This window comes from Petromyzon marinus, chromosome 23, assembly GCF_048934315.1.
Source record: "Petromyzon marinus isolate PM22_M1 ecotype Great Lakes invasive population chromosome 23, UKy_Petmar_22M1.pri1.0, whole genome shotgun sequence".
NCBI lineage: Eukaryota > Metazoa > Chordata > Hyperoartia > Petromyzontiformes > Petromyzontidae > Petromyzon > Petromyzon marinus.
This window is the reverse complement of record NC_133689.1, coordinates 7,147,112-7,165,542: the sequence shown is the minus strand read 5'-3', so window position 1 is coordinate 7,165,542 and position 18,431 is coordinate 7,147,112.

Below are 18,431 nucleotides of genomic sequence, written 5' to 3'. Positions count from 1 at the left end.
CTTTTGTAGGTGCTCGCTAACAGCACTTACATATACAACATATTTATCTTGTTCCTGGGTGAGTAAGTGTTATTTTCCAATTGCCTCAAAAGTATACAAAATGCCTATCATTTCCCACAAACTTTGCTTTCGTGACCAGCACAGTGATATTTTGAAATTTACCTATTTTCAATGAGAAAACGTGTGCATTTGTGTAATTCCTTCACATAAAGTCCTGGTCACAAAAGCAAAGTTTGTGGGGAATAATAGCCATTATCTATACTTTTCAGGCATAAGCAATTCGAAAATAACACTTACTACCCAAAAACAAAAATCGTGTTACAGAGTGTGATCGTCACCGCCGCTACACGCAAACACACACACACACGTACACACACACACACGTACACACACAACAACAACCGCCATTCGCCACTAAGTGGCGGTGACGTCACCACAACGCTTGTGCCAGGCTATGTGCACCCTGACGCCACGTGAAGTGTCGAACGCCCGCTGGCAGGAGGTCACGGGGCAGACCCAGGTGCCACGGGTCGACTGACTGAGATGACTGGCTGATGCACCACCTGTGCCCCCTACTGTGCCAACCTGCTGTGCTTTAGCCACCCGGCGCTCCGCTCGTTGTTGTGAGCGTCGCTCATCCGCCCTCCGTTGTTGTTGGAGGGCGACTGCCTCCAACTGCCCAGTAGCGTCCTTCACGAGCCTCCTCCACAGAGGCCGATCTTGACACCGCTGGTACCAGTCATCGGCAATTCCACTCAACTCCACGTCCTCCTGTACCACATCACTCCATCTCTTCTCTAGCCCGTGCCGCGCCCGTTTAGCCCCCTCAATCCGGCTGAACAAAAGCTTTTTCGGCATGCGGTGGCTGGACATGCGGGCTACATGACCCAGCCATCGCAGCCTTGCCCGCCGGAGGAGCTCACCGATGAGACCTTGCCCAGATCTTTCAAAGATTTGTGAGCTCCTCACACAATCCAGTCTGGTTAAACCCAGGATGGATCGTAGGCAGGCCAGCCTAAATGTTTCTAACCGGCGAAGATGTTCCATTAGGGGGGTCCACGTTTCGCAAGCGTAGAAAAGGGAGGGAGTGACCGTGGCCGAGAAGACCCGAAGCTTAGTGCGGAGCGACAGACCAGGTAGCTTCCACACAGCGTTACGCAACTGATGAAAAGATATTGCCGCTCGACTGATTCGGAGTGATACCTCTGCTGTTAAACTGGAGCCGGTCATAAGCACACTGCCCAGGTATGGGAAACTCTCCACTCTCTCCACACCTGCCCCATCACCGATTGGGAGTTGTGGGGGTGGAGTGTCCGATGGTACAAAATACCCAGGCAGGTGCTTAGTTTTGGTGGGGCTGATGGTAAGGCCCCACCTCTAAGTGGCACGCTCCAGTCTCAGCAGCAGCGTCTCCAACTCCTCCTCTGAATGAGCAGCTATTACCAAATCATCAGCATACATAACGTGGTTGAGCAATAGGGAGCCATCCTTTGACTGCACCCGGGCATCGATCAGCCTCCCATTATATCTGTACCATATGGAGATTTCCCCGGTACAGCTATTGAAGGCTTCACGAACTACGTGGTCAAAATAGATGTTAAATAATGTGGGAGCCAGAGGACATCCCTGTCGCACCCCAAGGTGTACAGGGAATGGCTCTGATTCCCGGCTACGTAGTATTACCCGGGCCCGCTCACCATCATGAAGGTCCTTAATGATCGTGAGCAGAGGGTCAGGTACTCCAAAAGCACGAAGAACAACCCAGAGCCCAGGCCTACTGATGGTATAATAGGCCTTGACCAGGTCAATAAAGCAGAGATGTAGGTCTTGTTGGAATTCCCTACACCTCTGCTGTAGCAGACGGACAGAAAATATGGCGTCCGTGCAGGACCGTGCTTTCCTGAAACCGCATTGGGGCTCTGCAAGCCTCTCCTCAGCGTACCTGGCAAGGCGATGTTGAATAATCCTTGCCAGGACCTTTCCTGGCACACTGAGGAGTGAGATGCCCCTGTAGTTGTTACAGTCTGTGCAGTCCCCCTTCTTAAAAAGGGGGACAACCAGGGCATCCTTCCAATCCTGCGGAACCCGTCCAGTGGTCTAGACTGTTGTTATGATGTCATATAGGGCAGTCTGTGCACAAACGCCACCCTCCCTCAGCATTTCGCTTGGAAGATCATCTCTGCCCGCTGCCTTTCCTGGTCTCAGACTCCGGATCGCCTTCAGTACTTCCTCAACAGATGGCACCTCAGCCAGCCACTCACAGGGGGTGACTTCTTCCAATATTTGAGGCACCGCAGCCTCAGCAGCGTCATCCTCACTTTGTGCCACGATATTTTCCTGGCTGAGGGATTTTCCCTCCCCCAGGACCTCACAGAAATGCTCAGCAAATCTGCAAACCTGTTCCTGGGGGTCGGAGATTGGATCACCGTTTTTTCCCCTAATGATGGTAATAGGTGTGGCACTGCAGGTTACTTTTGTGATGGAGTTAAATAGAGATTTGTGATCGCGGGCCACTGAGGCAGACTCCATCTCCTCAGCAACCCGCGACCACCACCCATCCTTGCAGCGCCTCACGGCTCTCCGAACCTCCGAGCGAAGGCTGCGGTAAGCCTCCTCATTCTCTGACGTTGGATTCTGTGGCCGATGACAGTGGGCCTGTCGCTTTTTCTCAGCTATCCTGAACACGTCCTCTGTCAGCCAGGGTCTCTGGGGAGGTCTGGACCGCGTACCCAAAGCAGCCAATGCAGCTGCATGAGTGACAGTCCTAAACCTCGCCAATTTACCCTCGACATCCGGAGGAGTGGGGGACGATTCCAACCCCAGCCACAGGCGATGATGGAATTCTCGCTTGCAACTTTCATCAGATAACTGAGACCAGGCCACTTTAGGTTGGAATGGGGTCCTGGGTGTACACCCACCACCGGAGCGGAAGAATGGCAGGCGCATCTTACAGATGACTAGTCGATGGTCAGAGGGCAGATCAGCTCTACGGTAGGATCTGGTGTCAAAGACATGGGCTCGCATCCGCTGGTCCGTCACTATGTAGTCCAGCAGATGTTCTTGCTTGGACCCCGCATGCATCCATGATGTTGTACACACACACACGTACACAACAACAACCGCCATTCGTCACTAAGTGGCGGTGACGTCACCACGACGCTTGTGCCAGGCCATGTGCACCTTGAGGCCACGTACACACACACAACAACAACAACAACCGCCATTCGCCACTAAGTGGCGGTGACGTCACCACGACGCTTGTGCCAGGCTATGTGCACCCTGAGGCCACGTGAAGTGTCGAACGCCCGCTGGCAGGAGGTCACGGGGCAGACCCAGGTGCCACGGGTCGACTGACTGAGATGACGGGCTGATGCACCACCTGTGCCCCCTACTGTGCCAACCTGCTGTGCTTTAGCCACCCGGCGCTCCGCTCGCTGTTGTGAGCGTCGCTCCTCCGCCCTCCGTTGTTGTTGGAGGGCGACTGCCTCCAACTGCCCAGTAGCATCCTTCACGAGCCTCCTCCACAGAGGCCGATCTTGACACCGCTGGTACCAGTCATCGGCAAGTCCACTCAGCTCCACGTCCTCCTGTACCACATCACTCCATCTCTTCTCTAGCCCGTGCCGCGCCCGCTTAGCCCCCTCAATCCGGCCAAACAAAAGCTGTTTCGGCATGCGGTGGCTGGGCATGCGGGCTACATGACCCAGCCATCGCAGCCTTGCCTGCCGGAGGAGCTCACCGATGGGACCCTGCCCAGATCTTTCAAGGATTTGTGAGCTCCTCACACAATCCAGTCTGGTTAAACCCAGGATGGATCGTAGGCAGGTCAGCCTAAATGTTTCTAACCGGCGAAGATGTTCCATTAGGGGGGTCCACGTTTCGCAAGCGTAGAGAAGGGAGGGAATGACCGTGGCCGAGAAGACCTGAAGCTTAGTGCGGAGCGACAGACCAGGTAGCTTCCACACAGCGTTACGCAACCGATGAAAAGATATTGCCGCTCGACTGATTCGGAGTGAGACCTCTGCTGTTAAACTGGAGCCAGTCATAAGCACACTGCCCAGGTATGGGAAACTCTCCACTCTCTCCACAACTGCCCCATCACCGATTGGGAGTTGTGGGGGTGGAGTGTCCGATGGTACAAAATACCCAGGCAGGTGCTTAGTTTTGGTGGGGCTGATGGTAAGGCCCCACCTCTTAGTGGCACGCTCCAGTCTCAGCAGCAGCGTCTCCAACTCCTCCTCTGACTGAGCAGCTATTACCAAGTCATCAGCATACATAACGTGGTTGAGCAATAGGGAGCCATCCCTTGACCGCACCCGGGCATCGATTAGCCTCCCATTATATCTGTACCATATGGAGATTCCCCCGGTACAGCTATTGAAGGCTTCACGAACTACGTGGTCAAAATAGATGTTAAATAATGTGGGAGCCAGAGGACATCCCTGTCGCACCCCAAGGTGTACAGGGAATGGCTCTGACTCCCGGCCACGTAGTTTTACCCGGGCCCGCTCACCATCATGAAGGTCCTTAATGATCGTGAGCAGAGGGTCAGGTACTCCAAAAGCACGAAGAACGACCCAGAGCCCAGGCCTACTGATTGTATCATAGGCCTTGACCAGGTCAATAAAGCAGAGATGTAGGTCTTGTTGGAATTCCCTACACCTCTGCTGTAGCAGACGGACAGAAAATATGGCATCTGTGCAGGACCGCCCTTTCCTGAAACCGCATTGGGGCTCCGCAAGCCTCTCCTCAGCGTGCCTGGCAAGGCGATGCTGAATAATCCTTGCCAGGACCTTTCCCGGCACACTGAGGAGTGAGATGCCCCTGTAGTTGTTACAGTCTGTGCGGTCCCCCTTCTTAAAAAGGGGGACCACCAGGGCATCCTTCCAATCCTGCGGAACCCGTCCAGTGGTCCAGACTGTTGTTATGATGTCATATAGGGCAGTCTGTGCACAAACGCCACCCTCCCTCAGCATTTCGCTTGGGAGATCATCTCTGCCCGCTGCCTTTCCTGGTCTCAGACTCCGGATCGCCTTCAATACTTCCTCAGCAGATGGCACCTCAGCCAGCCACTCACAGGGGGTGACTTCATCCAATATTTGAGGCACCGCAGCCTCAGCAGGGTCATCCTCACTTTGTGCCACGATGTTTTCCTGGCTGTGGGATTTTCCCTCCCCCAGGACCTCACAGAAATGCTCAGCAAATCTGCGAACCTGTTCCTGGGGGTCGGAAATTGGATCACCGTTTTTTCCCCTAATGATGGTAATAGGTGTGGCACTGCAGGTTACTTTTTTGATGGAGTTAAATAGCGATTTGTGATCACGGGCCACTGAGGCAGACTCCATCTCCTCAGCAACCCGCGACCACCACCCATCCTTGCAGCGCCTCACGGCTCTCCGAACCTCCGAGCGAAGGCTGCGGTAAGCCTCCTCATTCTCTGACGTGGGATTCTGTAGCCGATGACAGTGGGCCTGTCGCTTTTTCTCAACCATCCTGAACAACTCCTCTGTCATCCAGGGTGTCTGGGGAGGTCTGGACCGCGTACCCAAAGCCGCCATTGCAGCTGCATGAGTCACAGTCCTAAACCTCGCCCATTTACCCTCGACATCAGGAGGAGTCGGGGACGATGCCAATCCCAGCCGCAAGCGATGATGAAATTCTCGCTTGCAACTTTCATCAGATAACTGAGACCAGGCCACTTTAGGTTGGAATGGGGTCCTGGGTGTACACCCACCACCGGAGTGGAAGAATGGCAGGCGTATCTTACAGATGACTAGTCGATGGTCAGAGGGCAGATCAGCTCCACGGTAGGTCCTGGTGTCAAGGACATGGGCTCGCATTCGCTGGTCCGTCACTATGTAGTCCAGCAGATGTTCTTGCTTGGACCCGGCATGCATCCATGATGTTGTGTGGATGCGCCGATGCCGGAACAGCGTGTTGGTAATTACAAGCCCATGGGCTGCACAAAAATCTAGCAGCCTCCTACCGTTGTTATTGAGCTGATCTGGCCCATGCCCTCCAATCACTCCAGACCAGGTGCCAGTATCATGACCAACTCGGGCATTGAAGTCACCCAACATGATGACTCTATCCCGAGGGGCCACTTTAGCCAGCACCTGTGACAGGAGGTCATAGAAGGCATCTGACTCATCGGCTTTGCCTGCATCCCTCCACGGATGTTCATCTTCGGTGGGGGCATAAGTAACCACGACCACCATTCCTCGCCTCCGGTTGATGGGAAGGCGAGCCCAAAGTAGCCTGGGGCTTACAGCTTCCCACACCTCACCGCCACGCTCCCACGCCCCCTTCATTCTTTTGTTCAAAAGAAGACCCACACCCTGTTGTTTGGCAGTCTGCTGCCCCGAGTAGAGGACTGTCCACCCCTCATGGTGGCAGGAGCCAGAGCCGGTCCACCGGACCTCCTGAATGCCGCATAGATCCAGGCGGTACCGGTCCAGCTCCCGACAGAGGAGTGGCAGCCTCTCCTCTGCAGTGAGCGTTCGAACATTCCACGTGGCCACCCGTAGTGGCTTTTCGTTGTTTCTGGAGTAGCCCCGAGGGTAGGTATTCAATCTCCTGGCTCCGCCAATTGGGGTTTGGCCAGGAGACGTCATAGACGCCTGGCCCCCCGGGGCCTCCGGCACAAGCTTAGTTGTTACATATTTCACTTTAATTCGTGGTTTTGTGGTAATTAATTGAAGGTGGAGGGGTTACCAGCCCCTCGCACCCGTCCAGAGCCCCCGTTTAGCCCCTGTGGTGGACACATATGCCATGAGGGGAGGAGCCAATCAAAATTGGAACTCCCCCCACAGCACTGTCCACGACAGAGTTGCCCGTCCGGCACCGCGAGGAGGTAGGGGGTTGTTTTGCCGGACAACACACACACAAGTACACACACACACGTACACACACACACGTACACACGCACACACGTACACACACACGTACACACACACGTACACGTACACACGTACACACACACACGTACACACACACGTACACGGCCAATGTCAATATTAACGATGGCTCTCCACACCACCTGGGACGTGTTTATCAATCATCGGGGGCGTGCAGCGTGCACACAGCTCCATTAGTGTTGGATCGGACAGAACTGGCCAACGTGTCAACGCGTGCCACTGTGGCCAGAGAAAGAGAGTGCCGGAGTGTGGGAGGCCTTGCTCCTAACCACCATGTCACCATCCTGTACCATCAAGTCGAGCACGACCTCTGGGAGACATCCATGACCCCAGCGCCTTCCACCATCTTCTTCATCTTCTCGCTGCCTCTCGAGGAGTTCTGCAAGAACCGAACTCGTGGCGATCTTCACCTCGTCTAACCACCTCATCGTCCGTCTCTTCTCCTACTGCCTTCTCCGATTCCAAGCCGCGACTCTTTTCTCTTCCAGCCCTTCATTCCCAATTCCCTGACCGAAGTAGAACGAGTTTTTTTATATATTTTTTTTTTCCCAGGAGCGTTACTTCCAAATGTGGAAGTCGCGCACCTAACTCGTCCCAGAAATTGAGACGCGTTTGCTCGTCCGGCTTCTCCCCGGCTGAATGTGCTCAACGCGATTTTCTTCCAACCGGAGAGACGGGGAGAGAGAGAGAGAAAGCTGCCCGCACGCTTTTACGATCGCCGCCGCGTGTCCCCGTTGGTGGCGGCGGATGCCGATGAAGACGAGGACCAAGATCTCGTCGTCGTTGTCAACACTTGACGCAAATGAACGACGATTCCTCGCTGGATCTCGTCAAAGGAGCATAAGCCTACATCACGCGACACTCCGGCCATTCTCGCAGCAGCGGCGGCGGATTTTTGGCTCGGCCATCGAACAAAGACGGCGGTCACCGGCATCGCGCGCTTTCAGATGCGCTTCTGCGGCCGTCTGGAACGCTCTTGCGTCCGATATTCAGAGCCACTGGAAATATGCACTTTTACATCCAAATTGGAAACTCGTTTCTGTAGAAGCGCTTTGTGTGTTTAGTTTGTTGTCCTTCCCCCGCACCTCCGATTAGCACGGTTGACTACTTACGGTGCGAAAGACGTTCAACATACATATATAAGCAACACAGCCCTTGGGGAATGCATACTCTCAGCTGCATTGGTTCAGCACAAGCAAACTCTAAACCCGTTAGAACATTCAGCAGAGGTCATTCTTGCTTAAACCAATGCTGGTGAGCTGCCTAAAGTCCACAGGCAAGGACTCTCGTATGCATGCCTTGGGTTCCTTTTTCTCCCGCAGAAAGATTATTCTAAAAATACAAGTTAGCACAATTCCTTATTTTCCACCATCTAAAACGAGTCTCAAGACTCGGCGAGGCGTAGTTGTATACTGAACTTCTTTCGCACCGTACGTAGGCAGCCGTGCTAATCGTAGGTGCAGTGGCAGGACACGACTACATTAATAACGTTTCTATCTTCAGTTTTTAGAAATTGAACCGCTGTACTGCAAAGCAAGGCACCACCTGAAAACGAGTCTCAAGACTCGGCGAGGCGTAGTTGTATACTGAACTTCTTTCGCACCGTACGTAGGCAGCCGTGCTAATCGTAGGTGCAGTGGCAGGACACCACTACATTAATAACGTTTCTATCTTCAGTTTTTAGAAACTGAACCGCTGTACTGCCAAGCAAGGCACCACCTGAAAACGAGTCTCAAGACTCGGCGAGGCGTAGTTGTATCTTGAACTTCTTTCGCACCGTACGTAGCGAAGGACAACGGCAATTGGCCTTTCGCTTATCCGAGTTTGAGGAATTAAACGACTGTACCGCATCACGGTGGCGCGGTGGTTAGCGCAACGATAGCCGAGCACGTCCAAGGGCAGTAGGGGGGCGATGTTAGAACTGGTCGCGGTTTCTCTCCCCCCCCCTCCCCGCCGTTACTAACCTGCACTGGTCAGAGCGGTAAAGTATGGTCAGAGGACCCCCACGACCGACACGGCGCGGGGGAGAGCCTTCATCCAGCAGTGAATTAACATAGGGCTGCGATTTATGCATTCTTATCAGTGGTGTTTATTATCACACGGTACAGTTGTGTGTTCACAAAGAATGTTTACACGTGGAAACCGTATTTAATTTTCCGTATTGTCCGGATTTACGAGACGCGCTCACCCCCCCCCCCCCCTCCATCGTATTTCAAAGCAACGGCTGGTGGGGTGGTGCGTCTTATAATCCAGCGTGCGACAACATTCGTACAATTCTTTGGGGTTTTTCGGTGAAGTCACGTAGATAGGCTCAACGAAAATAACAGCCAAAAAAAAAACCCCACGACGTTTCGATCGCAGCACAAGCGGCCGTCACCCGATGACGTATCAACGTGATGAACCTGTCGACGTGGCTTCACCGAAAGACCCAAAGAATATGAATTCCTGCAGTCACGAAAGCTTCAAGATTTAACATTTGCATAACTGTCTTGACAGCGGGTAGTGGCACGCCGGCTCGGTGATCCGCGAGAATGCGGCATTTTCAGTTTATTTTCAGTTTCATTTATTTTGGTAGAGCCCTGTGAGCCATTCGGCTCTTGAATCGGGTGCAACCGCAACAAACAAAAACACGAACAGGAAAACATCTTAAAGTGACTGCGTGTGACTGTGCAAACAGAGAATCCAGGAGAAAAAAACAGCAAAATATTCCAGAAAAAGCACCGTACACCAACGCTGTACGCAAAAATCCCGGTGGGATGCAAGTCAAACAACAACAACAACAATCACAAGACAACTTAGATTAAGGCCATCAGTCTAACTCCGAACTACAACAAACACACATGGCCAAAACAAAACAAAAAAAACCGTTTTCGAAATCACAAAAATAAAGCCATAAAAGCAATGTAACAATGATCATAGGAACTGTGACCGGAATTTCACAATAAACGACATGAACAACATGTACCACCAAACCCTGCAGCCATAGCTGGCTACATGAGCCGTGTCGGAGAGTCGGCAAGAAAAACTCCGTTAAATGCTCTCGCTCGAGCGCGTGGTGCAATGCCCACCGGAGACCAGCAGCGGGCAGAAGCGACTCTCGAAGCCAAACGCGTAGCCACGCGCTCTCTTGATGTCTTCAAATATGACTCGGCGCGCCCAGCCACGTGGGCTGCGGCCTTACCGCTGTCGTTACAGCAACCGAATGTCGTGTTCAAGCCTTGCCACGTGCGCGCAAGTCTCGAAACCCGAGTGACACGTGTGTATACTGGACTTATTTCGCACCGTACGTAGCCAACCGTGCACATCGGAGGGGCGGGTGAAGGACAACAAACTAAGCACGACATGCGGTTTTAAACAAATTATTTTTCAATCTAGATTTCAAAGTGCATGGCTCCAGTGGCTTCTTAATATCGGAATACATTGCTGATCTCGTTAAGGAGCATAAACCATCACGGCAACAGCGGCTTTTGGTTGGCCATCGATCAAAGATTATCTATCATTGCATCGCACGCTTTCAGATGCCCTACTGCGGCCGTCTGGAACGCTCTTCCTTCTGATATTAGGACTCCACTTGGAGCTATCACTTTTAAATCGATTGAAACCCCATTCCTTAATAACTGATTTTGAGTGTTTAGTTTGTTGTCCTTCCACCCGCACCTCCGTTTAGCGCAGTTGGCTACGTAAGTTGGTAATTAACTTCAACATATATCAGAATAAAATATATTTATTCATGCTGGAGGAATCCGATGAGCTACAGAGACCAGGATAGGGAGACAATATTGTCAGCTGGCTGCTCATTCTTATATATGTCCCTCCACGTAACATTTGTCAATAAAAAATATGTTTTACTCATCTCATCAGCCACACGGCCTTCTGGGAATGCACAACTGCAGCAGCATTGGTTTAACAATAAGTTCACTGTGTATCGGTTTGCACATTAATTGTCTCATTAGCACAAGCCCGGCTTCCTTGAAACACTAATGCTGCTGAACTGCCAGATGTTAAAGGCAAGGACCCTCGTATGCGTGGGGATTTCTCTGGACACTTAGGAAATCACTCTCTCGACCAGTTCAAAACTCACATGCCACTGTTGTTAGCCGTGGCTGCCAATAGAATTCGTTCTTTAAATGTTCCTGACCTCGAAGACGAAGCAGGGATTTTGCCTGGCCAGAACTTGCGGATGGGCGTATGGCATCAACGTGTCATTTCAACTGAAACAGTCCACCGCTTTTTCAGGATTTGTTTTTACTCCCAACAACATTCAATTCGCCTTATTAGATCATATTAACCTGTTCCTCGGATTACATAAAAAGCGCGTGCATTGATTTAGGATTGTAAGTCCCACTGAGCCACAGAACAATTTTTCAGAAGCGTCCTGGCCATAAATGATAGCTGAACGAAGTGGCTTACCGATGTGGAAATGTATCGCGGCCACGTGCTCTTAAACGCGTGACGTCGATTCTAATTGTGGAGGGAAACCCCGGAGGACCCAGAGAAAAATCCACGCGGCCACGGTGAGAGAGAGAGAACACGTACACTCCAAATACACAGGCATCGCCACAGTCGAGATCGAACCCAGGATCTCCTGTACACATGGCGAGGTAGTTGTCATATCGCCACCGAGGCGACATGTCAACTACCTCGCCACACGGGACAGTGTCACGAGCAGCTGCGACTCTCGCCAAGGCATTTTGAAACCGCCGCAAGCGCGATCGATGTCAGGTGTTGGAGCTCAGTGGTTCTTAACTTCAGTCCTTGCGGCTCTTCCCACGGTGTAGCCGGCCACTTGCTCCCATCACCTCCCGTTGGCGGCGGCAGGCATCGGTGCACCAATAGGTTTGGGTAAAACGCGGTGTTTATACGTTGGGCACGGCCGTATACAGGATAGCGGAAGCCATCAATGGGCTCTTTCGAACGTTCCTCCAAATGTCGCGTTCCATCGCCCCGAGCCAGCACACTTCCTCCTGGATAGGCACGGTCCGCATCATCGTGCGCCACGACGACGAAGATGATGACGACGATGATGACGACGATGATGATAATGACAACGATGATGATGACGACGATGACGATGATGATGACGACGATGATGATGACGATGATGACGACGACGATGATGATAATGACAACGATGATGATGACGACGATGACGATGATGATGATGACGACGATAATGATGAGATGACGACGATGATAATGACGACGATGATGACGATGATGGTGATGACGACGATGATGATGATGATGACGTCAATGATGAGTGAGCACCGTGGTTGGGCTTGGGCGTCCCCTTGCGCGGTTCGGATTTTTTCCCGGATCTATTTTCGACAAGCCCGCATTGGCAAGGCGAGCCGCAACGTCTGATTGAAGGCGAGCCACACCGCTCCGTGAATGAATGGGTCGACGAGCCGGACTGCGAACGGATGGACCCGGGAAACGAGAAGGAAGCGTGAGTTTGGATCTTCGCGCTCTTGAACAAGCAGCGATCAAACTCCTATTATGAAAGTGTTATCGACGAACGCGTTGGGAATTTTCATGTTCGCCAGTTGTGAAAACGAAAACTCGACGGCGTTCGACCCCTGCGCGTTTGCCAATCAACAGGGCTGTACCGTCCGCCTTTAGCTATTTTACACGCGAGTTGAGAATATCGATGTCGGCATTTCCGACCGCTGGTTTCAAAAACACTACTGGCACCACCGAACAAGACGCCGCGCTGCAGCAATAACCACCCAACGTGCCGCGAGAAAGTGCGGTCAGATTTTGCCTCGGTTCTTGCTTCCGCGCGAGAACGCACGCAAAGCGGGTAGCGGACCGCATCTAAATTTAAAATCGTCGGGTCGATCGTGAACCACTTGTCCTTTGCTCATACGAGAGGCGGCCGCAAACATGACCCAACAAACTCCAACCAAATTCCCCACCCGCCCATCAACCAGCGTCCCCTCCCCACCCAGACACGCGGGCGGTACAGCCGCACAGCAGCTGCACTTTAATGACCCTTCACGACATTCGAAAAGAATCCTTAATTATGAAGGCACGCATTCATCACGTTTTTTTTTTTACCGGACGTCAAAGGCAAGTAGAGGCTGTCGGAGGGTCCGATGATTCACTCGAGTTGTGTTCTCTGTCTCTCTCGGTCTTTCTCTCTCCGAGTTGTCTCACTGCGTGTTTCACAACGGCCACGTCAATTTTCTTTTTGTTACCCGTGCCTGGTTTTGTTGTTGTTGTTGGGCACTTATAGTTCCAACGATGGAGGGCCGCGCGTGATGAACCCGCGGGCGCTTGCTCCCTCGTGTTGCTGAGCTGGCCTCGACGACCGCTCATGGCTTTTGTAAGGACGAGATGGGCCCTCATCTTCCTGCTTCTGTACCTGAGCTGGCGCGAAGGTAAGATAGCCCTACCTCGGCATCGCCCGTGTGAGTGTCAGCGACAAAGGGCGTTGCGCATGCTTAAGCGATTCTCATCCGTGAATTGAAGTGGACATATTTGATGCAGCAGACAATCACATTAGTTTCACTTACAACGTTTTTCTTCCCCCTTAACTTATCAATGTTTGGGGCACTACTTCTGTCCAAGGTCACGAAGTTATCATGGCCAAAGTTGGTGATGCGACCGCACCTCTCGCTATCGCTTCCTTCCTCCTGCTAGATCCTGTAGTCAACAACGAGCAAGTGTTTTCACGCTTTATTGTTTCGCCCCTGATCTAACTTTCGTACCCCATCGTCATTTTCTTTCCACCCCCCACCCCCCAATCACAATTTCCGTTGCATTTCTTCCCCGTCTATTTTCAATTCTTGTTTCTCTTTCCACTATTCTTCTCACATTTCTCTATATCTCCTTAGATCACAGCTGAAGACTGCTCTGCGGACGTTCGCTTTATGCCGGTCGCTTGGAATTGTGCAGCCGTGGTTTTGGTTACGTATGTTGTTGACGTATCAATGAAAATGTTTATAAAGTTAACAACCAACCCTTCAGGGACCGCTCTTACAGTCTCACCACTACCATCTAGCTTCAGCTTTTCCTCTTATCTGTAGGTCTATCCCCTGGCATTAGGACTTCCTCTTCACTATAGGTCTACCCACTGGAATTAGGACTTTCTCTTGACTATAGGTCTACCCACTGGCATTAGGACTTTATCTTGACTATAGGTCTACCCACTGGCATTAGGACTTCCTCTTGACTATAGGTCTACCCACTGGCATTAGGACTTTCTCTTGACTATAGGTCTACCCACTGGCATTAGGACTTCCTCTTGACTGTAGGTCTATCCCCTGGCATTAGGACTTCCTCTTGACTATAGGTCTATCCCCTGGCATTAGGACTTCCTCTTGACTGTAGGTCTACCCCATGGGATTAGGTCTTCCTCTTGACTGTAGGTCTACCACCTGGCCTTAGGACTTCCTCTTTACTGTAGGTCTACCTCCTGGCATTAGGACTTCCTCTTGACTATAGGTCTATCCCCTGGCATTAGGTCTTCCTCTTGACTGTAGGTCTACCCCCTCGCATTAGGACTTCCTCTTGACTATAGGTCCACCCCCTGACATTAGGACTGCCTCTTGACTGTAGGTCTACCCCTTGGCATTAGGACTTTCTCTTGACTGTAGGTTCACCCCCTGGCATTAGGACTTCCTCTTGACTATAGGTCCACCCGTTGACATTAGGACTTCCTCTTGACTGTAGGTCTCTCCCCTGGCATTAGGGCTTCCTCCTAACTGTAGGTCTACCCCCTGGCATTAGGACTTCCTCTTGACTGTAGGTCTACCCATTGGCGTTCGGACTTCCTCTTGACTATAGGTCTACCCCCTGGCATTAGGACTTCCTCTTGACTGTAGGTCTACCCCCTGGCATTAGGACTTCCTCTTGACTATAGGTCCACCCGTTGGCATTATGACGTTCTCTTGACTATAGGTCTACCCACTAGCATTATGACTTCCTCTTGACTATAGGTCCACCCGTTGGCATTAGGACGTTCTCTTGACTGTAGGTCTCTCCCCTGGCATTAGGGCTTCCTCCTAACTGTAGGTCTACCCCCTGGCATTAGGACTTCCTCTTGACTGTAGGTCTCTCCCTTGGCATTAGGGCTTCCTCCTAACTGTAGGTCTACCTCCTGGTATTAGGACTTCCTCTTGACTGTAGGTCTACCCATTGGCAATAGGACTTCCTCTTGACTGTAGGTCTACCTCCTGGCGTTAGGACTTCCTCTTGACTGTAGGTCTACCCATTGGCAATAGGACTTCCTCTTGACTGTAGGTCTACCCATTGGCGCTAGGACTTCCTCTTGACTGTAGGTCTACCCATTGGCATGAGGACTTCCTCTTGACTGTAGGTCTACCCCCAGGCGTTAGGACTTCCTCTTGACTGTAGGTCTACCCATTGGCGTTAGGACTTCCTCTTGACTGTAGGTTTACCCCCTGGCATTAGGACTTCCTCTTGACTGTAGGTCTACCCCCTGGCATTAGGGCTTCCTCTTGACTGTAGGTCTACCCCCTGGCGTAAGGACTTCCTCTTGACTTTAGGTCTACCCCCTGGCATTAGGACTTCCTCTTGACTGTAGGTCTACCCATTGGCGTTCGGACTTCCTCTTGACTATAGGTCTACCCCCTGGCATTAGGACTTCCTCTTGACTGTAGGTCTACCCCCTGGCATTAGGACTTCCTCTTGACTGTAGGTCTACCCATTGGCGTTCGGACTTCCTCTTGACTGTAGGTCTATCCCCTGGCGTTAGGACTTCCTCTTGACTGTAGGTCTACCCCCTGGCATTAGGACTTCCTCTTGACTGTAGGTCTACCCCCTGGCATTAGGACTTCCTCTTGACTGTAGGTCTACCCATTGGCGTTCGGACTTCCTCTTGACTGTAGGTCTATCCCCTGGCGTTAGGACTTCCTCTTGACTGTAGGTCTACCCATTGGCGTTAGGACTTCCTCTTGACTGTAGTTCTACCCCCTGGCATTAGGACTTCCTCTTGACTGTAGGTCTACCCATTGGCGTTCGGACTTCCTCTTGGCTTCAGGCCTTTCCCTTGGTCTCCGACATCTGCGTCAGGCTCCAGTGCCTACCACACTATGTTTCTCTGCATCATCCTTGTATATGTCCCACCCATTGCCACCTTTACATTTCTCTCCCAAACATGCACGTCGCTTACCCTATACCCTTCCGTTTCGCACCCAGTATTTGGACAGTCTTGGTTTCCAAAACAGAATGGTAATAATTTTAATGCCTGACTAGTAAGGCGCGAAACAGCGCCAGCGTACTTTGCTACAATATTACATACAGCCATACCTCCATGTACGAAGTAGATGCGTTCATGGAGCTTCGTTCGTATATTGAAACTTCAACTATTGAATAACTTATCGCATTGGTACTCATGAGCATGCGCTCCTAGCCTTCGGAAATTACTATGTCATGCTGTAAACACTTCATAACTTGCCAACCATATTGTAAACAAAAGACAATTCATATTGAAAATAACATTAGAATTTACATTCTACAGCATTCAAATAAAATACTGAGTTAAATAAAATAATCATCGTGATGCGCAACGCTCAAGAATCTATACCTTATTGCAAATCTATTCTCATTTATATCTTACCACGGACAGAAACATTTACAATGTATGCGTTCGTGTCAGTGAAATGTTTTTTATTGCTTAACTAAATTTTTTGCTTTCTGTTCAAAAGTAATAACATCCAGAGTTCAATTTGACCGAAACTTCACTTTGTATCGAATACATGCGCAAGATCGAGGGCATCGCTGTTATATAACAGCAGCAGCAGGGGTCCCATCGGTCAACATACGTGGGGCCAAGGGGTCTGTTTACATGGCCCTGCCAGTGGTGTGGGAAAGGCACCGAGAGAGGGGAGAGAGAGAGGGGAGCGTGGCCAGGGAGGCCGCAAGGCGATCGGCACTGGAGTTAGGCGAAGCCGCAGACGTTTAGCCACCGACTTTATTGACTTCATCGGAAGAACTCAACGTCGGCGTTCGTCTTCCACGTGCGTTTAATTCACCCCCCCCCCACCGCGCGTCACCCAATTCTGTTGCAGGCGGTGTAATTAAAGAGTGGATTTTATTAGTCGGACACGTCAATTACAACTGACGTGTTGCCAATGGCGCTCTGAGCCTCGGCGTCGGCGGCGGATTTTAAAGCGGCGAGGCAATATCACTTGTGACAGATTTTTTATTAGGGAGTCGAGTGACGGGGTTGCCACCGATATCCGCGCCCGCTTCAAGTGCAACTAACGGCGATGCCGTTGCAGCGCGCGCGTGCACGCGTTTGGACGGCATCTCACGTTGTCGGTGAGTTGGAAGCGCACTGCGCCAAGAACCCGGCGACCCGATTTTTAAATTTCCCCCACAACGCGGCCAGGGTCGCTGACGGATAACTTCGCCTCCCGATAGGTCTACTCAGCCTAAAGTGAGCACCGACTTGGTGCGGCGTGACAACGGAGGTGGTACTGCCCACCCCACCACCCTTCTCGTGCGCTACGTTGGCCTTCATAAGTGCTCACGAACAGCACTTGCGACAGCAGTTTGTTAAAAGCTATACGGGGGATCTTTGTCTTTTGCACGAATGCTGAAGTGCGCCGGTTGGCGCACTGCGCTACAAACTTGGTGGCCCCGTGTTTGACTCCCGCTCACGGCAAACATCAGTGGTTATTATCTGAACCGGTCCTGGGCTTGCCCTAGGTCGACTCAGGCTTACATTATTACCTGGCGCTGTGCATAAACATCAGTACTTGGAGAGACACGTCCGCGGCGACGGCCACCGTGACTTGAACAGCGTCGTTTGGCTCCGTGGCACAGAAATTGAGCCAGGATTGGAGGATTGCAACTTCGATTCCCGCTCAGGGGTTGAATCAGAGCTAATATTACGGTCGTCTCTCGCTTAATTAATCAATAGGTATGTATTTTGGTCTTTTGCCAAAATATACGTGCAGCCTAGTGGAACCGTGTTCTCCAGATTATGAGAGGGACAGGGTGCATCTTAAAATCCAATGTGTGTGCGCGTGTGTGGTTACAGGGGCTGCGAACCCGGCGACCCGAGTTCGATTACCGCTCACGGCCAACACCAGTGACGATTATCTGAATCGCTTCTGGGCCTCCCCTAGGTCGACTCAGCCTCAAATGAGTGCCTGGTGCGGTGTGTAAACATCGCCACCGGGGAGACAATGTCAGTCGGGCGTGATGCTGGCCACCCCACCCACTTCGCGTTTCGTGCCGGCCTTTTATAGGCGCTCGCGAACAGCACTCGCCCCAAAAGTCAGTTAAGGCTATACGGGCGATCTTTGTCTTTGAGACGGGAGAAGTACAACTGTATTGTCCTCTGGGCACGCATTCGGGAGGCGTGTTACTCTCTGGCAGCGTGGGGGCAGGGGAGCCGCATCAAGCGACCGCTCCCAGACGTAACCGTCCGATTGTGTGCCCCGAATTGTTAGATATGATTGCAGCCAGTAATCTTTGGTGGAGCGCGAATGGCACTCTCTGCACCAGGCGTCAAAGCGCCCCGCTACGGGTGATCGC